The following is a 23,081-nucleotide window of genomic DNA, read 5'->3' on the forward strand; positions in this document are numbered from 1 at the left end:
TGCATTATTTGTGTTGTATGATGTGTTTATGTGTTTTAATAAGGAAAACCGACCGTCTTTATGTTTATTCAGTTATGAGCAAGTGATAGAGAAATAAGCTTCACATGGCTGCAGTTTCAACATATGGGACCGTGAAATACAAACACTTTATAGGGATTTATTCAATTAACCGGCAAAATCTCGTATCCGGAACTAGCCTAGTCCCTTTGGTGCCGGTTAAGAGGGCTTCTCCTGTACCTCATTATTTTTTCACTAATGACATTGTAAGAACCATAAAAATAATTCTAGATACGGTGAAAATAGTGAAAAGTACAGTGAAGTGAAAATTACTCAAATGAAAGTTGATAAAACTGTCCTTGTGCAACCTTGTTAGGCCTGAAATGGCCGTTTGTTTCAGCAATACGTCTCCCGTGAGGCTTTCGTAAGATCGAGAATATTAGTGACAGATTATGTTAGATTCGTTCAGGCTTATGGTATGCCTTGCATATAATTACGCTTTTTGTTAGGTAGGTGGATAGATAGAATGCGAATTATTTTCTGAACCTAAAACACAAAGCACGCAAAACATAGACCACTTAATGATAAATTATACAATAATATCTGGAAGAAAAAAAATCGCTCGGTGAAGGGGGGGGTGAGGGTATAGAAACTTCACGTTTTTCTACGTTATTTCCAAAGTCTGTAATATTAAGTGAAAACAATTAAAATTAATAGGTCTAATAGAAGACGGATAAAAAATCTTTATATACCCTTATTCTATTGCGGTGTTTAAGTCCTCAATATTTTTCGGATAGCTGTCACTGCTTTCTTTCTTTAATATTCGACATCCATGGGCAATTCAGAATAGCGACGAGGGGGCGAGTCGAGGGGTTAAACATAGATTCATTCATATATTACAGCTTCACAAATAGCTTTTTTTTGTTCGAATTACAAATATTCCCCTTAGATTTATTTTATTATTATTAATTCGTAGAAATCTACAAATTAATAAGGCTACTTAAGAGCACGGACGGGTGGAATTTTGGATATTTTCTGTCAAAATCACATTTCTGTTTTTCTTCATTTTTGTTGAGGAAAAAAAAAATCAGCAATCTCGTTTTCATAGTGGAGCAAATTGCAGTGGCTCTTGAAAACATAAAAATTATGATATACTTAAATGTCTTGAATTTGAATTCCATGCAAACTTTACAACTATTTTGTCATACATTTGTCCGCACATTTAGTCATCTTCAACGTGTAAAGGCTCTTAGAATGATGTTGGTGCTTGGAACATGAAATTTTTACTGCATGTTCTCTGTACTGTACTGTGGTAAACGAAACACAGTATAATTTTTGATAAACTAAATACTTTCGAAATTAAAAAAATAAAACATAATTAGTGGAAAATAAAAATTTAAATGTTTAAGTTGCATATATTTAAATTTTATCTCCATTTATAGATGTAAATTTAAAAGTCTCGATACTTAGTCTCATATCAGAGATGTAATAAAAAAAGTAATTCATGAAACTTAAATTTTGTAAGAGGAGAAAGATTTTAGAAATATGTGAAATACTTACTTACTTACTTACAAATGGCTTTTAAGGAACCCGAAGGTTCATTGCCGCCCTCACATAAGCCCGCCATCGGTCCCTATCCTGTGCAAGGTTAATCCAGTCTCTATCATTATATCCCACCTCCCTCACCTGTACTTAATATTATCCTCCCATCTACGTCTCGGCCTCCCTAAAGGTCTTTTTCCTCCGGTCTCCCAACTAACACTATATATGCATTTCTGGATTCGCCCATACGTGCTACATGCCCTGCCCATCTCAAACGTCTGGATTTAATGTTTCTAATTATGTCAGGTGAAGAATACAATGCGTGCAGTTCTGCGTGAAATAACTTTTTTAATTCGAATAACTCGAAAACCATTTATCTGATTATACTGGAATTTATATACAAGAATACTTATAGTATGGGGATTAAGTATACAAAATGATGTGAAGTTTCTACCTTAAAATTGCAGAAAGTAAAAATTCCATCCATCGCTCTCCATAACCGCCTAAATGAGTTTTTTTTTAGTCAAGATCTAGGTACTTAAATCGCTTCCTCACCCCCGTGAAAGGTTTATTTATCCATTTTCATAAAAATCCCTATCTCCTTACAAATGTAACCACTAAACGAGTTTTCCCAATATCGAGACTTGGTTAGATTATTTTGTGGCACACGAAAACAATAGGCTAGATTCACATCATTTTATCAGAATCCTTAGGCCGGTTTCAAGAGAAAACTTACTAATATACAAGATTCACTCGTTTAATATTATTTGATTATTGTAATGATGATGGTGATGATGATGACTGTGATGATGATGATAATGATAATGATGATGATGATGATAACAATAATGCTACGATTTTGTTTATTATAAGATAACTTAACACTCATGATAAACCTTGAATTGGTGAAACAAGTATGAATTAAAGTAGCATTTTTTTCGCGATAATTGTACCGATAAGAGTCGCTCCCTAACATAAAAGTGGAATACCGGCGCATAGTTTTATTTACTTAATTAACGCCGTGTTGGAGTAGAACAATGGTCTGTAAACGTGGTCTCGTTTATCAAAATAAATAACGAGTAACGTAACAATACAGAGAAGAATGAATCACCGGTTTTATAGCATTACACGAGGAAGATAACATAAACTGCTGCTAACTGCTGGACAAATTGATTTTTATCATGGAAACGAGGTATAATTACTTGAAAACTATTTTCAGCGAATACGCACACACATGTTATTACGGAAACAATCCTTGTCACGTCACTTTCATACACGGCTACCACACCTCATACCAGTAGCGGCCGGTGATCAAAATCCTCGGTGAGGTATTATTATTATTATTATTATTATTATTATTATTATTATTATTATTACTAGTAATAAAAAATAATAATTTCACTCACCAAATAAGCTGTTCTGCTGTGAGTTTCAGTGATTGTTTCAGTGTGATGAAGCAACCCATATTATGTGTTGAAATTTCCTTTTCTTTCTTTTCAACAGAGAAGTTTATTTTGCCTCACATTACCACTTAACCATTTATGTTGCCCATACCAGGATGCAATAGAAACTCGCGTTTTTAGATTATCTGTCAGAAAAATTGTCAGCGATGTCATAGGTATCTCGGTCGGCTCTCTATTTAAAACTTCCTTTCTTTCAATATTATTTCTTCTCGAAAAAGGACACTCTAACAATGAATTAAGTACACCAACATTATTTCTGGCATTTGTTTCTGTTTATATTTTCCCGAAATGCATAACAACATTGACCCAGATTCACTACACGAAGTACAATAGTACAACACCCTCGCTTAAGTCATAAACTAAGACATAAGATGAGAGAATAGTGTGTGTCTCTGCCTGCCAAAGAGCTGGAATGTTTGTTATTTATGGCCTATTTGGGAAGACAAGTCACCATTGCTATTCCCACCCCACTCTACCCTTTAGGCCGGCCCATGGTTGAGAGGAGTGAAACTTGACCAGGCCAGACGAATTGTGCCTCAATTACAACGTTTAAAGCGCAACGTCAAAAGCCCGCGAAGACAAACGAAAATCCAGAAACAGACCCGGCACGAGCAATCCTGGCCTCATGAACACATTTTACTGCAAAACAGGTCTATATACATCACAAGCCAGACCCGGAAAAACAGGTCTATCAAAGTTTTCAAATGCTTCTACAGCGATATATGCTTCATTCAAATAACTAATACATTACATAAAAACAAAATTTGATTTCAGTTAAGCCAAGTGACTGAGGCCCGGCCTCACTTGCCTCAGTCAATCAGCCGCCACTGCCTCATACAGCCACGAGTATCCCAACACTAAACTCGTTCGTTTTGCAGTAAGATATGATGTATTACATGTACTTAATATGTAATTAGGGATCCTATTTTACAGTGAACAAGAATTTTAAATTTCCGTATAAAAATTTGGTTATTTGCGGTGTTATTTCGCACAAAAGACGAAGACGGTGTTATTTAACACTATAAATAATGTAAGTTTTCGACTCTCGTTGTGCAAATTACCTTATCGTATATTCAAACAAAGACTATTATCAAGGGAATCTTAAGGTTCTTTATACGTTTTAACTGTTCTCTATCGGCGTTTAACTGTTGTGTAGAGAAATATTTGTGCAACAGTCTCCCATCCCGTGTGAGAATAATATAAATTAATAGGCACCACAATACATTTAGGCTATTTTATTAAATGCTTAAAAATAAAATTACTCGGAATATGGTTTGAATATCAGATTAAAAATTCTGTACTGAAATACGATTCAAATATTAAATTCAACATTTTCTACATAAATATCATGACCAGTAAAGAACTGTTTCTTTTAGGCACAGACAATTAACTGGAATATTGTGTACAAGCATATGAGAATATCACCTGAATATTGGTAATATTTTTTGCACGATCGTGTTTTTTTGCTGTATTTACAGCTATTGTTGTTAGGCCTTGAAAGTTAGAATTTCCACACAGAAATTTGTTGCTAGGGAAAGCATTCTTCATAACGTAAGACTATACTTAGTTACCATTATAGTGTAGTTTGCGAAGGCTTTGGAATAATATTGCTCTAAATTTTCAATGCAAAATAATATTAAAAAATATGATCGTGCAAAAAATGTTGTACAATACAAGTTTGTGAAGTTTTTCAAACTTTTTCTCGATTTTGTAAAAAGCAAATTTGTATAGTAATGTATTATTTCATATTAACTCCACAATTCTACTATAATTGTTTCTATTATTTGTACGTTGCCCGTACAGCAATTGCCAACCTGCTAAGAAACAGAGGATGGGAAGTACATGAGGAGATTCATTGTGTGTCTAAAGATGATTCTCATAGAAGAGTCGATATAATTGCCATCCATAAAATAAACCAGAAAGCGATGGTCTTAGATCCTACGATTTGCTTTGAACGAGACACGAATCAAGCATTGTAGATAAATGATGACAAGAGAGCTAAATATGTACCTTGTCTTCCATACCTCAGTGAAAAATATGGCATTTCGCTTTACAACTGGGATGTTATAGGCTTACTATTTGGAGCGAGGGGTTGTTTACCAAAATTTACATGTAATATCCTTAAATCCTTTAAAATTCCCTTTTATGGGGTTCAGAAGATTGTAATGGAAATTCTGAAGGCCTCTCTTCAAATTCTATACTATCATCTATATGTTAACATGTACATTTTTGTTTTAATGCACAAATCGAATCATTATTTTGCTCGTTTCATTCTCCCTTTATCTTTTATGTTTGTTAATTCCGGATCCCAGTGGTCAACCTCACTTGAGGACGGATGATTTGAAATAGATCTTAGTAGTATTGTATCAAGTAACTTATACATACAATGTTAACTTCCATGAATTTTAGACTATTCTTTCACGTATTCTGTTATATTTTTATTGCTGCACAAAATATGTTTTATTACTGGACATATTGGTTTCATTGTTACACAAGTTGTGTATGACTACACACTAAAAAAATACCCAGGTTCATAGACGTCATAGTGTAGACATGTAGTTTCTAGGCTACTCATGGCAGCAATGTGTATTGCTCTCGAGCTCATTTAATCTAGCTCCGTCACTCCTGGTGCAACTCCCCGGTAACTCCGTAGAATTCTTACGGAAGGAAATGTCATTTTCTCATTTCGGAGTTGGAGGATTCCCTTCCCCCTCTTCCCAGATGGAAATGGAATCCCGCCGGACGCTCCTACTTATTACAGCAGTGCCAGTTCTGAAGTTGTTCTGTTATTCGAAAAAATGAAAACGCTGTTCAGACAAGCAAGCACTTCCGAACCTCTTTGCGTGACCATCTCTACCGCAAGGGACGGATCCTGACCCTCGTTACGTCACCTCCAAGTTGACAGTGATAACGTGTCTGGCTTGCAGTGGGTGAGACACACGTCCTAATGTTGAGGGATGGTTCAGAGAATTAAAAGTATTTACCATAGCTCTAATGTTCGTCTAGCTTTCAACAACGATCATTAGGATAGTGAACTCAAGGATAGCGAAAACAGTATTTTGTCATTGTCCAGTGGCAGTAATTTCTCTTCTCCTTTTTCTTCTTTTATTATTTCTCGATAGCGAAATTTAACAAAATTTTTTATATTTTTGATAAGTTATTTATACATTAACTCTTCAGCGCTCACCTCAATTTCTGCATATGTTTTTATATCAACCTTCACCATTAAGGGTTAGGTACAGCTTACAGCAGTAAATTTTTTGGAAATATTCAACATATTTTCCTCCTTTACTGTATCTGTACAATAATGGAAATTGGTATGTGTAAAACACTGTCCTACTAAATGAAAAAAATATTTTTACGATTTTAAAAAAAAATTATATATATATTTTTTTTTTTTCAAAATTCAAAATGGTGACAGTTTACTATGCAATGATGAACAGTTTTCCTCATAACTCATAAAATTGTTAACTTTTTGTTATCTCTCTTTTATTTTATTCTTGAAACTCATGTTTACAATATCATGCTCCTTCAACTACATTCCTCAATAAATAATATTTTTGTGTTAGGAGAAAATACTGATATTTGACCATTTTTTAAATGAATTTATTTTTATCAGACAATCTACCAAAGGTAGAGAAATGATCTTGTATCATATTGTAGATAAGACATGCATAAATACATACAAAAAATTTCATGACAGAATGTTGGATAGTTTTTGAGACGTGGGAAACGCTTCATCACTACAGAGTGAACTGAATTTTGAAAAAAAAAAAAAAAGTACAAATAATTTTTTTAAGTCGTAAATATATATATATATATATATATATATATATATATATATATTTTCATATAGCAGAAAGACAGTGTTTTACACATACTAATTTTGACTATTGTACAATATAGAGTAATGGAGGAAAAAATGTCAAATATTTCCAAAATTTTACAACAAGCTGTACCTAACCCCTTAAGCAAACGGTATAATGTCGGGTTTCCACGCTGATAACCCAGATCCGAATCGCGTCTGGTCCAATTGGAAAGCATGGAGAACAAAGATGTTTGGTGGCAGATTTTCGAGGGTTACTCTCGTTTTCCCTACCGACATTCCACCATTATCGTACGGTGTTACGTAGTTCGCCTACTATGGTGCACCAAGGGCAACGCCTTCATGGTGGCTGAAAGAACTCATACAAGCTTCGGCGCGTAGCCTACTAGATGGGGACGCTTTGATGAATGACGGTAGTCAAGTGCCCGCCATTAGTTAAAATAAAATATTTTTATATCAACAATAACTTTAGTGTAAAATATAATTATTATTATACAGAATGTCCTATTCAGCTCCTGGCCAAAACGTAACTTCCGTCATTATCGATTCATAACCTCCCGCGTATTTCTAGTCATAAAATTTCGGCTAATAATAGCATGCACACAATTATATTTTTATTACATGACTGACTATAGTCCATGAATTATGGCCGCATGATATTGTGAATCAAGTGAATTTCAGTAATTGGGTATTACAGAACACTAGTACGGTACTGTTCATTCACAGATTACAATCATTCCCTTTGATGAGGCAAGGTTTTATGTACGTGGCCAGAACGGTAGATGCTGGAGCACAGATAATATCCGATTAATACAAAATTTCCGTTGCATAGTGACAGAATTGGTGAATAGAAAAGTATAATAAAATCCATACTTTCGAAGAGACAGTAAATTCGGAAAGTATACGCACACAAAAATACCTGCACATTTTTTTAAATTATTGTCAGAAAATGAGAGATAAAATGCATATCTTCAACAATATTTTGTCACAACATAAATTACCCAATATTTTTTTTAATTAATAATGAAGGTCTTTAATATCACGGCCATTCTAGATAATTATGGCCTGCACGATCTCCAGACTTGACCGTATGCGAATATAATTTGTGGGAAATCCTAAAGATAGAGACCACAGGAATGATCCTCACTCTATAGATGAAATTAATACCAGAACAAAAATTAGAAGAATTATAGAAGAACAACTTTATGTGTGAGTGAATATTTTATCAGAAGATGCGAGGAATGTGTGAATGCGTACGGACACCACTCTAAACATAAACATGAACAACTGCTCCAACACGAGTCAGTACTTATTGTGAGTTAAGATATAAGTCTAAGGATGCCATTATTAATCGTAGTTATATGACTAAAAAGAACGCCAGAGATTATGGATCAATAATAGCGCTATCTATGTCGCCCAAGCATGCATGGCACATAACTTACACCTGTTATTAGCGGGATCGCGTGGGACGCTCTATAATTCGTAGTAGTAGTAGTAGTAGTAGTAGTAGTAGTAGTAGCAGTAGTAGTAGTAGTAGTAACAACAATGGTCATGGTAATTCACAGTTTACAAATTTGTTGTTTTTAAACATTCTGGTCTCTTTAAAAATAATGTTTTTCTCGCATTTTTTTTTTCTGTTATCTCGCTGCTTCCTAGTTTATAATAACTAGAGCGTGTTTCGGAAAAAAAAGTTTAGTCCGTTTTTATAGATATATTCAGTTTCCATGTTGGTGTTTATTTCTTAAAATTAGAGATCAGATGTCAACATCTTAATTTTATATTTTATGGTTCAGGTTTACACTGTTTTCTCGTTTCTGCTGTATTATGTGTCTTTGAACAATCTTTCGCTATTACAATCCAATATCCATAATAGGCCTACGTTATGGGTACTACCATTAACTTACAATATTATTTTCTTTTCTTCCGATTTGAGCGTTCTCGAAATTGTTTCTCGTATATTTTGGAACTTACTATTCGTTTCATTTATATCTTTGTCATAACCAACTCTATCCTGAAACTAATATAGGTAGCTGAAAGTCATTTAGCTCTGAATTTACAAAAGTGGAGATTTCCTTTTCTTTATTTTACTTTACGGCAATAACTATGAGCATTATATTAATACAGAAATTATTTAAATAACAAACAAATTGTCATCCTTGAGTTCTTTCTGATTAGAGTTTAGACAAACAATTTTCTAAGGCACAAATCATGATATCCGATGTAACAGATATTTTTAAAGAAAATTTTCAAAGCCTAGGATATAGCCTAGTGCTTCTCATTCCAATTCATTGATTCTCTATAGCAGTTGTCGGAATTTCTTGACTCGCGAATCAATTCCTTAACACACAAGCAGGGTGGCATGATCTCCCTCCACTTATCCATCACTTTTTCAAGCAGTTTGGGTATGTTCACTTCCGTCTCTGCGCACTGAAAACTTGCAATAGGGAAGGTGTTCCTCTCCCCCATCTTCGCTGTGCTTTGCGGGCTGCGTTTTATATGACGTAATCTTTGCCGACCACTGCATTCATGCACGGCACCCATCTTTTCTAAAATAGCTATACAATCTTCCAACACAGTGTACATCTTTGATCTCTGTTTTTTCTATCTTAAATTCAGCAACTCAATTTTTATGGTAGTGTATGAAGGACATTGATCCCCCAATGTATCTGAGTCATTTGCAGAATGTGTATAACAAATGATGTCCATCAATTCTTACCCTTCCCATTATTGCATTTATAACGATAGAGTTATAAATTCCTAACAGTGAGTAGTTTCAATACTAATGTAGTAAACGCCACAAGAATTATTTCCTTCATGTGAAATATTTCACGAGAATAAAATAAAAATCTCATGCTGACAGCTAAAATGCAGTGTCCATACTAATTAAGTTTTTAAAATGGAGCATGATTATGTCCAGATAAAGGTTTGTTTAATGATGTAATTGAGAAAAAAATTAAAGAAATATTTGGTATTATCAAAACTTCTTCATTTATGTCTGAGTTTATATTTCCTTAAATATAATTACATAATTACTCTAGTCCAGTAAGTCAGTCAGGTCTGTTACACTATTCTGTTCCTCTGGATACAAGTTGAAAAAGAAATCCCACGGATGTCAGCACAAGCCAAGATGATACACAAAGACCCATTTTGATTGTATTGCTATGTTCACTCATTTTGTTTTGGCGAGTTTGTGTGTCAAACTCTTGCTTTGTGTTTTAGTCTAAGCGTGCATTTTTACTCTGTCAGATCTGTTTGTGTTGTGTTTTCCACAAATAACAACATATAAAGTCAAGATCAAGAGGACATAATAGTACACGTGTCCAGTAGTTAAGTTGCTATTTTGAAACATTTTAGGTTCGCACATGCTTGTTGCTTTGTCATGTCTGTTACCTGTCAGAACTGTTACTCCATGTCATGTCTGTTATATCATTCAAAACAGTGCTGTAAAGCAAGCTGAGTGTACAGTGGTTGATTACTGTGGCAGAGACATTGCACTATATTAATACATGCAGGATATGTACTAAATAGTACTTATAATTTTGACGTTCTCAATAGTCCATTTGTTTACAATTTTTTCAAATGACCCATCTACAATATCCTCATAAATTCCCTCGCCAGACAATACTTTCGAAAATAGGTATTGTTTTTCTGACCCATATTGAAATTTATCAATTTTGTTTAGCCTATCTGATATAATTTCTTTTAAAATTCACAGTAGGGGTCTATAGATTCGGCTAAACTTTTCATTGTCTAATACGGAATAACTGCTTCTCAAACAACATACTCGTTTAATGATAATAGCTTTGGTATTTGTTTGAACGAAGTTCCAAGGATAACTTCATATAAATAGCTATATATTTCTCTATATTTATTCTTTCGTAGAACTTCAGTTTTAGCAGAATTCCGTGGTTGGAAGCCGGATCTTCTGAACACGAACCGATCTATTACCTTATGAAGTTACGAGTTACATTTCGCATTGTATCGCCATTTCGTCGAATTATCATCACTAATCCGACATCCCATCGATAGAAAATATATGATGTTTATATTGCTGGACTACAATTCATGGTCTTAATTGCATTGAATTTCGTGTTAAAATAGCATGGAAGAACTCTGCATCGAATATAATGAGATTTGTTGTGCTTTTTGCTTTCGTTTCGTTACAGAATTACCGGATGATAGAACATGATCATGTGGGCCCTCCCACCGGAGCCGACGTATTAATTTCGATTCTCGGAACGTATGATTTACCAGATGTTTCTGTATAACTTACTGGAATTAATTTTCTGACCTTGTTGAGTTTATCACTTTTTTTAATACCTTGTACCAAGAACGGACTTTAATATGGTTTCTATATTTCCGCTATAATTTTAATAGGTGTAACAGCGTTTAGAAGAAAAAAAAAGTTAGACAAAATTCATCATCTCAACATTAATAATAATCATCATCAATGTTATCTAGGTGCAGTTTAGTCAACGAAATACATCTTATCAAAAACATCAGACATCAATGCAGGAAAAATTATTTCAAGTTATGTACAGTAATCGTAAGTCTGATTTTCTTACAAAAGTTAGGCCTAAGTTTTCTACCTCACTTTTACATTGGATTCTGTTGCTTTAATGCCAAATTTAAGGAAAAAACCATCAGCAAGAGAAATAACAAGGATTGAATCTGTATAGTGCCGTGATTTGTTACCCCATAGACTTAAAAATGATGTTAGCATACACAACTTCGTTGTCCACCACTCACGTAGTTCTACGCAGTGACTTACATCATAGTATAGATATTCACCTGTCTATAGGTGATCACGTACACGTAGTTCTACGTAAAGATATACATCATAGCAACGAAAACAAAGAAAATATAATGAGGACAAGAGAAATATAACGAAAACAATCTAAATAGAAAGAGAACAAGCGAAACAGAATGAGAACAAGCAAAATAGAGTAAGAACAATCAAAATAGAATGAGAACAAGCAAAATAGAATGAGAACAAGCAAAATAGAGTAAGAACAATCAAAATAGAATGAGAACAATCCAAATAGAATGAGAACAAGCAAAATAGAATGAGATCAAGCAAAATAGAATGAAAACAAGCGAAATAGAGTAAGAACAATCAAAATAGAATGAGAACAAGCAAAATAGAATCGGAACAAGCAAAATAGAATGAGAACAAGCAAAATAGAATGAGAACAATCAAAATAGAATGAGAACAATCAAAACAGAATGAGATCAAGCAAAATAGAATGAAAACAAGTGAAATAGAGTAAGAACAATCAAAATAGAATGAGAACAAGCAAAATAGAATGAGAACAAGCAAAATAGAATGAGAACAAGCAAAATAGAATGAGAATAAGCAAAATAGAATGATAACAATCAAAATAGAATGAGAACAAGCAAAATAGAATGAGAACAAGCAAAATAGAATGAGAATAAGCAAAATAGAATGATAACAATCAAAATAGAATGAGAACAAGCAAAATAGAATGAGAACAAGCAAAATAGAATGAAAACAAGCGAAATAGAGTAAGAACAATCAAAATAGAATGAGAACAAGCAAAATAGAATGAGAACAATCAAAATAGAATGAGAACAATCAAAATAGAATGAGAACAATCAAAATAGAATGAGAACAATCAAAATAGAATGAGAACAAACAAAATAGATTGAGAACAAGCGAAACAGAATGAAAAGAAACAAAATAGAGTGAGCACAAGCTAAGTAAAATGAGAACAAGCAAAGTAGAATGAGAACAAGCGAAATATCATGAGAACGAGAAAAACAGAATTAAAACGAGGGCACGACAAGAGGAGCACGCTGAATACAAGGAAAACAAGAGGAATACAAGAAGAACAATGGGATACAAAGTAAGCTAGGTAAATACACGGAAAACAAGAGAAATCCAAACAGTGTCGGCGAGGGAAATTTGCATTTTTATGTGACTGACAAATCCAAGTTACCCCAAGGCATATAGTACTATAGGCCCTAGTAAGGAGAAATAGTGCGAGAAGCTTTTTTTTTCTTCGAAACTTAACATGTCCAATATTATGAAAATAGACTTAAGATACCCAAAGTTTACATCTCTCCAATGAACAAAATATTTGTCGTGAAATATTAAAGACTTTTTTTTTTGCAATCGATTCATATAAATTTTTACTGAAGAAAAATCTTCGTTTATTACAGAGACACACATCTGTGGCATTCTCTATAAATGGACATGTTAGGTTTAGAGAAAAAAAAAAGCTTCTACGTAGTTCTACGTCAAAACCCTGGCACTTGGCTTCGTTCCCCTCACATGAATCTGAGCTCGCTTGCATAACAATTTCTCTCTCACACCCTGGTCACGGCGTTCTACCAACCCTTACTTACTTACTTACTTACTTACTTACTTACTTACTTACTTACTTACTTACTTACTTACTTACTTACTTACTTACTTACTTATGGCTTTTAGAGAACCCTCATATAAGCCCGCCACCTGTTCCTATCCTTAGCAAGATTAATCCAGTCTCTATCATCATATCACACCTCCCTCAATTCATTTTAATATTATCCTCCTATCTACGTCTCGGCCTCCCCAAAGGTTTTTTTCCTCCGGCCTCCCAACTAACACTCTATATGCATTTCTTGATTCGCCTATTAGTGCTACTTGTCATGTTCATCTCAAACGTCTGGATGTAATGTTTGTAATTGTCAGGTATGTGTGCAGTTCTGCGTTGTGTAACTTCCTCTACTCTCCTGTAATTTCAATCCTCTTAACCTCAAATATTTTCCTAAGCACCTCATTCTCAAACACCCTTAACTTCTGCTCCTCTCTCAAAGTTAAAGTCCAAGTTTCACAACCATACAGAACAACCGGTAATATAACAGTTTTATAAATTCTTTCAGATTTTTTTTTGACAGCAGACAGGATGACAAAAGCTTCTCAACCGAATAATAACAGGCATTTCCCATATTTATTCTGCGTTTAATTTCCTCTCGAGTGTCATTTATTTTGTTACTGTTGCTCCGAGATATTTGAATTTTTCCACCTCTTTGAAGGATAAATCTCAAATTTTTATATTTCCACTTCGTACAATGTTATTTTATTTATTTATTTATTTATTTATTTATTTATTTATTTATTTATTTATTTAACCTGGTACAGATAAGGCCAACAGGCCTTCTCTTCCCCTATGCCAGGGGATTACAACTACAATATTAAGAATACAATTACAATTAATATTAAATTTACAAATATAATAAAATTCAAAGTACTAAAAGATTAAATGATTAATAAAAGCTAGACAGTTTATTGTAAAAGTTAAGAAGAGAGAAGCATTTCTTTTATTGATTAAGTAAAAATTAAACCTACTCTACGCAGTAAGAAAATGCTTAATAAGCTTGCTTTCGAACGCTACTAAATTCCGACAGTCTCTGATGTCACTGGGTAGGGTATTCCACAAGCGCGAGAGCGAGATTGTGTATGATGATGAATACGATGATGTCTTATGTGTTGGTATGGCTAGTATGTGGCTATTTTGCGTGCGTGTGAAGAGATTATGATATGATGACAGGTAACTGAAACGGGAGGCAAGGTAGGTAGGTGTAGAGGTGTGAAGGATTTGGAAAAGGAGAACAAGAGAATGAAAATTTCTACGTTCGTTAAGCCGTAGCCAGTTTAGAGTTTGGAAGGATGGGGTAATGTGGTCAGCGCGACGGACATCGCAGACGAAGCGAACACAAGAATTATGAACACGTTATAATTTTTGCGACTGTTATGGTCATGAGACATAATCATATACTTTGTCTTTTCGGGATTTACTTCCAAACCTATCGCTTTACTTCCTTCAAGTAAAATTTCCGTGTTTTCCCTAATCGTATGTAGATTTTCTCCTAACATATTCACGCCATCCGCATAGACAAGCAGCTGATGTAACCCGTTCAATTCCAAACCTTTTCCTGAACTTTCCTAATGGCATATTCTAGAGAAAATTAAAAAAGTAAAGGTGATAGTGCATCTCCTTGCCTTGGGCCGCAGTGAATGTTGTACCAACTCTTATTTTTATATACGTTCTCGTACTTCTACATGCACACAGCGGAAATATATGCTATAATAATATTGTTATGTGTGAAAATTGGGTAAGAGTAGCACAACATTTCTCCAAATGTGTGTTAATATTAACCATGTTGGCAAGCCAGTCACCCTTCAAGCAATTTTATGTTTACACGACAGCCTTATCGCCAAGTCCCTGCGTGGAGGAGATATAAGGCTTGTTATATCTGGGAACAATAAAGATTGTATGAAGGAAGTTGGTATAAAACAAGAAATGGCTAATTAGCTAGATACCGATACAAAGGAAACAGGTGTGATGTTTTCGACGCAATATTTTTCTCAAACAATGTGCTAAAGGAAGAAGGCAAGTTTGATTGGATGTGTGAACCGGACTAAACAGCTCGCAGACGCCTCTCTGCCTGCAGCAGATCAGCAGTATCCTCTGTAAATATCTGCGGAGGTGGCTGCGTCCAATGAGACGGGGATCGTGTTGACGCTTCGGGCGAAACTAGGATTATAGACCAGCGCTTGCGCAGAGAGAGGACTGTTCTAATGCAATACTTGTGGATTCAGTAATCGACTGGGGGGGGGGGGGCGCATTTACGTAATTGAGAAGTAGCGATAGAGATCTATCTGCAACTTTACAGGTCAAAAAGGTCGTCTGCCCACACTCTTACTTCAAAAGGCCAAATAATTCTGTAATAAACAATATTCAAATTCAGTAAAACTATTTATTATGCACTCTTTTCTTCACATCAACCATATTCATGCTGTATCCCTCTTACATAATCTCCAAGGGTGTGCCATCATCATCAATTCATCACCAAAATCATCACCATCACTGTTATCTCTAAATTTGAACTTCTTCTTTCTTTCACGCGGATTTTGAAACAAATTTCAAACGTTCTTACTTCCGCTTCTGGTAACAAAGAATAACTATAAGGTCAAGGAAATAGGCCTACTTCTGAAATCGAACTCAAGTTCACTGTATTTACAACTGAATATAATATCAGCCACAGTGATAGTTAAGTATTTATCATCATTAGGGCTAGGATTTTGATGAAATTGCATCTTTTTTCTAGTAAGCCAGAAACATTGCTGCTTTAGTATTTATATGTTATGTGATAAAATAAGTGTTTTAAAACATATCTGTTAGGGCATTTTATTTTTTGCATTTTTTGTTTTATTCGGTCATTTTTGGGGTATTTTCATTTAATTTTGACCATACATTCCCATTATTAATGTAATTTTTTTTTCTTTTGATATTTTCTCTACTTATTTTTTCAGTTAATACCCATTATTTTGTATATTATTTTAATCGTTTTTCTACACAAATATTGACATTTTAATGTAGTACACCCTCACGTAATGGATCAGTCCAATCACCCTTTCAATATAGACTCCTCCATACCTGCTAGTTCTGGATAAGAGTGGCCTTGTAGTGAACTACATGGAACTACATCAGGTAAAATGATTAATTAAAGTGTACTACTTAGAAAAATTATGTAAAATTAAATAAACTTGAATGTTAGTACTAATTACTAGTCTAAATATTAACATTCCTACTAACATAATTATGCAAGATCAATTTTAGGGCATTTTAAGGGCATTTTTGAAAGATTTTTAGTTCATAAATGCATTGTTTTTAGGACTTCTTTCATGATTTATAGGTCATCAAAATCTTAGCCCTAATCATCATAATCATCACAATAATAATCATCATCATCATCATCACTTCATGGTTTAGGAATTAATTCACTCATTGATGGTGTTCTGCACAAGGGCAGATCTTTCACTGCAAACCCAGCATTCTCTAGTCTTTCCTATTTTCTGCCTTCCTCTCAGTCTCCGCATATGATCCATATATCTTAATGTTGTCTATCTTCTGATATCTTCTTCTGCTCCGAACTCTTCTCCCGGTCACATTCTTTCCTGTGCATCCTTCAGTAAGCAGTTTCTTCTCAGCCAGTGACCCAGCCAATTTCTTTTTCCTTCCTAATCAGTTTCAACATTATTCTTTCTTCACCCACTCTTTCCAACACAGCTTCATTTCTTATTCTGTCTGTTCATTTCACACGCTTCATTCTTCTCCATATCCACATTTGAAATGCTTCTAGTCTCTTCTCTTCACTTCGTCGTAATGTCCATGTTTTTGCACCATACAATGCTACACTCCATACAAAGCACTTCACTAGTCTCTTCCTTAGTTCTTATTCCAGATGTCCACAGAAGATGCTCCTTTTTCTATTAAAAGCTTCCTTTGCCATTGCTATCCTCCTTTTGACTTCTTGGCAGCAGCTCATGTTACTGCTTATAGTATAGGCTCCAAATATTTGAAGCTGTCCACTTGCTCTAACACCTCATTTAGAATTCGTAAGTTTACCTTCTTTACTTTCCTTCCTTTGACCATGATCTTTGTCTGGTTTGCATTTATCCTCTTCCCATACTACTCACAGCTGTCATTTAGCTCCAGTAACATATCCCTTGGTATCATCTCCTCTTCTGCTAATAATGCCATATCATCAGCAAATCTTAAACACTTCATTCTTTTTCCTCTTACTATCACTCTTCCCATGTTCTGAAAACAGTTCTTCACTAAATCCTCCGAGTACCTAGATGTTGGAAAGGGTAGGTGATAAAGTGCTCCTTGACGTACTCCTCTTCCTATTTCGCTTCCTTCTGATTAGGAATTAAACCTTTTCTATATTCAAATTTTGTTCATTCAACCGCGCTTTTTCCTGGGAATGTGCCGTATCTCTTTTGCCTTTATTTTGATACTCAAGTAGCAGTTTTCGTACAGTATTCTTTCACTACGAGTATTCATTCGAGATAGGTAACTTATTGCTTCCAAATTTGTATAAGCCTAGACCTATGTTAATCTGAAGGTCCTCTGACTGTTAAAGTATAAGTTTCTTGAATAATAAAACAATAGGCCTTATATTGTTCATAAAAGATACATTTTTCACAGAATCGCTGTTTCAATTGTTTCATTACTATTGCTATGACAAATCAAATAACTAATAACTAAATAACAATTTAAGCTACTCCTGGGTGAGTTAATGTGTGTGTGTGTTTTTTTTTAATTCGTAACTTCGCTTGCTTGATATTATCCCTGTGAAAGCTTATCATGGTGTTTAATACAAGACCCCCGCAAAATCCCAACCAAGATTTCAACCCATGCCCGCTACTTTCTTAGTCAAGACTTGTGACCAGTTACTCTTCAATGGTGCACTAGCAAAGCATTACCGGAGGGAATACCGCCAATTGCTATCCTATCTCTTTATGATCATTCTCGTACGTTAATCCACTTTCAGGTATTAGACACGGTAGCTTTACCTAATTCTTGGCGTATACAAGGCTGGTAAAGTGGTTCGATCTATTAGATGCAGTAACATTACCTTATTCTTGGCGTATGCACGTTTTACGTTGGCCCCTGTCTACTAGACTGAGAAGCTTTACCTCATTCTTCATTGTTTCCGCCGGTGTGTGGTTACATTGATTTTTGTGAAAGATGAATCCAGATTATATCCTTAGTTTGACTGTGGCGTTATTATTAAGAAATATATTAATATATATTATTTTAATGTACTGAAGTACAGTAGTGGCTTAGTGGATAAAGCATCAGCACGTAGAGCTGAAAACCCGGGTTCAAGTCCCGGCGCCGGAGAGAATTTTTCTCCGTTCCATTACTCTTTCATCGTATGATGACGCAGAATATCTGCATGGAAATATCATATGTACTTCGGTACATTGAAATAATATATATGATATGCGTAAATCACTTCGTGATTTAAGACGGCGCTTATTCCGTCGGATCCCGGCCAACTAGTCACTCATATCGAGTGCACCTCAGCACATGTGTGGACTTCGGTCCTGCGTTCATAGACATCTATGACGTAGTGCAGAGGGCGGCCACTAGAGGGAACCCAAGAGTTGGAGCTTAATCTGAGACGATTCTAACCGGCGTCGGAGTTGTATCCGGTGTGGCTTAGTGGATAAAGCATCAGCATGTAGAGCTGAAAACCCGGGTTCAAGTCCCGGCGCCGGAGAGAATTTTTCTCCGTTCCATTACTCTTTCATCGTATGATGACGCAGAATATCTGCATGGAAATATCATATGTACTTCAGTACATTAAAATAATATATATGATATGTGTAAATCACTTCGTGATTTAAGACGGCGCTTATTCCGTCGGATCCCGGCCAACTAGTCACTCATATCGAGTGCACCTCAGCACATGTGTGGACTTCGGTCCTGCGTTCATAGACATCTATGACGTAGTGCAGAGGGAGGCCACTGGAGGGAACCCAAGAGTTGGAGCTTAATCTGAGACGATTCTAACCGGCGTCGGAGTTGTATCCGGTTTGGCTTAGTGGATAAAGCATCAGCACGTAGAGCTGAAAACCCGGGTTCAAGTCCCGGCGCCGGAGAGAATTTTTCTCCGTTCCATTACCCTTTCATCGTAATATATTAATAGTTAATTTCAAAGAGAACTAGAAGGCAGTGGGTGAAAAATTAATCAGCAGAAATTGTATCACACAAGATTAATGAGGGAACTGGATGTCGATGATTTTTCGAAATTCTCTTCGAATGGATGAAGACACATATGTAGGTATGTTTATTATCTCTGGTATATGATGATTTACTGAAGAAAAATACTCATATGAGAAGTGCCATTTCCCTTCACGAAAGATTAACGACACCCTAAGAATCTTAGCTACAGGAAGCAAACACAACGATTTGAAATATTCAGCGACTATTTCGCAACCATCTTTAAATTTTATAATATCGGAGACGTGTCTTGCAATATACAAGGCTCTGGAGCAGGTCTGCAGAACTCGCAAAGTAGGGGAACTACGACGTCAGCCTCACTCCACTTCTATTGGGGATGATCGACTTTCGCCGCGAGAATGAATGTTGATGCAGCCGAGCGTAACTAGAACGCCGTGACCGCACAGGTAGAAAAGGTGGGTGGGGGTAAGAAAGGGGAGGAAAGCAGTCGCTCTCAAGAGCTACAGTTCTGCAGGCCTGCTCTGGAGGATTAATGTATGAAGGTAAAGCTATACAAATAGAAAAACAAATAGGTTTAGTTAAATTTCAGTACCGTACTTCATTTGATGTGACATTATTATTATTATTATTATTATTATTATTATTATTATTATTATTATTATTATTATTATTATTATTTAATAAATACGTATATTATATACTATATGTTATATTTCTCTCAACATATTCAGTCCTGCTGAACCTTCACACTTCTTTGCATATTGTATATGACCGTGGTTGTACAATTTTTGTAAATAGCCTATATCAGAAGTTCTCAAACTACGGGGCCCGAACCTAGAGAGATGAAGGACTTTAACGGGGGAGCAGCATATCAAATTAAGATAATAAAAAATAATACAACAATTATGTTAACCACAAAATTAATTGTGAGATTTGGGAAAAGGACTAATGATAATGATGATAATAATAATAATAATAATAATAATAATAATAATAATAATAATCTTTACTAATAATAAATCTGTAGCCGAAATTTTTCTGGTAATTTTCGATTTTCCAAAAATAATTGGTCCTAACATATATAATTAACCGCCCTGAAACCGAGAATCTCTTTTTTGAAATTTTTGTTTGTATGTCTGTCTGTCTGGATGTTTGTTACCTTTTCAAACGATAATGGCTGAACCGATTTATATGAAAATTGGAATATAAATTAAGTTCGTTGTAACTTAGAATTTAGGCTATATGGCATTCAAAATATTTTATTTAAAAGGGGGTTATAAGGGGGCTTGAATTAAATAAATTGAAATGTCTCCCTTATTATTAATTTTCACGAAAAATATTACATAACAAAGGTTTCTTTAAAAATAATTTCCGATAAGTTTTATTCTATGCAAAATTTTGATAGGACTGATATTTAATGAGATAAATTAGTTTCAAAATTACAATAACGCCTTCTAAGGCGGTGTAATGAAATAAAAAAAATGACTTCATCTATAAGGGGCCTTGGACAACAACAATCGAAAGCTATGAAACATACCCTACAGAGAACGTTTCTGTGTTTGTATGAAGTAATATCGGAAGCTAAATTAACCGATTTGTATAATTAATTATTAATTCACCATTGGAAAGTGTAGTTTCTCTAGATGGACATAATGCTATAATGTTATTACAGTAACTTCTGAGTGAACCGAGGACAGATAAGATTAAAATAGCTTCTTATGCACAGAAAACTTGATAGGCATTCGTTTCCTGTATTTCCTAAAATAATTTTTATGACCAAATGAGTGGTCTCTGGATCAAAATGATCGCATTTTAATTCTTTTATAGAATTTAAATTAAGTAACATAATAAACGATTCATCCTTCTATCAAACACGAATGTTCCCTGGATCAAATGTCCTATTTTAATTATGTAATTAGTTTATATTTATTTGTAACGGGTGCAGCGGAGCGCACGGGTACGGCTAGTAATAATAATAATAATAATAATAATAATAATAATAATAATAATAATAATAATAAGTAAATAGCGCACAAATGTGCATGTATAGTTCCAAGGACTACAGATTTTGCACTCTTTGTTGTCATTGTTCTTTGTTATATTCCATCAACGATTTTGTTCTCTGTAAGCACTGGCTGAAGTGGCATCGTTCACAGAGTCTATCACGGAGGTTGCATAATTATTGAGGTGAGGGTTCGTGGAAGCCTTTTCTGTACATAGCTTGTTGTGAAAACCATGTGATGCTAATTTTGCTAGGGCGCTGCGCATGTTGTTGTTTGGGTCTGTCCAATGAGGGAGGTCCAGAGCTTCTAGGTGTTTGATTTCAATTTCCTCATTCATGATGAATAAAGGTGAACAACAATCAAAATTCTGTGTGCAATTGGTGGCAAGTAGAGACAGTAGAGCAGGCCTGCTCGCTGAGCGCGCGCGCTCCTTCGGAGCGGGAAAGCGGTGTTTACCGCTAGCCGAAACGGAGAGGAAGATACGTCAGAATGACATAGACTTACTATAGGTAGAGGAGAGGGAAACGACCACTCAGTTATCTAGTGGAGTGCAGTGTGTAGGCCTATTCTCAGTAACTGTTCCACGTTGCTTACCTACTGCTACAGTACAGTATGGAGGAATCTAAAAGACGGAACATAACATTTAACATTTAACGATTTACAGCTCGAACTTATTGATCTTCAATGTGACCTAAGGACTAAAGATCGTTTGAATAATACTACTAGCCTGGTTGAGTTTTACAAGACTAAACATTAGCAATAATATCTATGACTACACAGGCTGGCTGTGAAAATGATTGCTATGTTTGGCTCAACATTTATATTTGTGAGCAACTGTTTTCTATAATCAACTTTAATAAAGGCAGACATCGAACATCTGTAACTGATGTTTCAGTACAATCAGTAGGCTACTGTTCCTTTCAGCTGCCAACAGCATAAAACCTCGTTTTGATGTACTGATAAATAAAAATATAATAAAATGATATTGTACAATTAAGTAGCTATAGAATTTCTGTTACTTCTGTAAAATAAATATTTCTTTATTAATTAATAATAGTCCAAGCTAGTTTTGCAAACACTGAACGGAAATTCGTTTCATAAGCACTCGTAATAGTACTTCCTTTTGTGTACATTATGTACGAGATCGCCCCTTCTTCCAGTCCACACTTATACAGAGCGCAGCTAATATCTGCATTCCGCTCATGAGCTGTGAGCCGGCTCGGAGAGCGCAAACCTTGTGCAGGCCTGCACTAGAGACAAGCAGTCAGAGCGCGCGCATGCGCAGTAAGTGAATCCTACGTCGGCGTAAAGCGTGTGGAGCTAACACACAACCCAGACGCTTTACGTTCGTAAAATATGAAACGAGATGGATATTTCACAAGCATATCACTTCTGAGTATGTTTGGTATTAGAGGGAGCTGGTAAAGCGTGTATACGCCAACAATGAGGTAAAGCTACCGTGTCTAATACCCGCTTTTATATAAAGAACTGCAATCTTGTGTACTTATTGTTTTCCGCTAGGTAGGAACTACCTGTTTGTCTCAACAGTCCGACACGTTCGACGTCTGTTGTGAAATCCTGATTGCCATAGTCCGTGTGTGTCATAAATGAAGAGCCATAAAAATGACAATTATTCAGATCGCAGTGCTTAAGCAGATGGAATACAACTTTATCTTGCAGTACTTAAATTTGAAGTGTGTTT

At 35.1% G+C, this 23,081-nt stretch overlaps 1 protein-coding gene across 1 annotated transcript in view; it reads left to right on the plus strand.

The window, feature by feature from the left end:
* LOC138694418 (homeobox protein DTH-2-like) overlaps positions 1-23,081 on the plus strand; it is a 492,648-nt gene that overhangs the window by 189,933 nt on the left and 279,634 nt on the right. The gene's annotated exons all lie outside the window — the stretch shown is intronic.

The sequence above is a fragment of the Periplaneta americana genome, chromosome 1, assembly GCF_040183065.1.
Source record: "Periplaneta americana isolate PAMFEO1 chromosome 1, P.americana_PAMFEO1_priV1, whole genome shotgun sequence".
NCBI lineage: Eukaryota > Metazoa > Arthropoda > Insecta > Blattodea > Blattidae > Periplaneta > Periplaneta americana.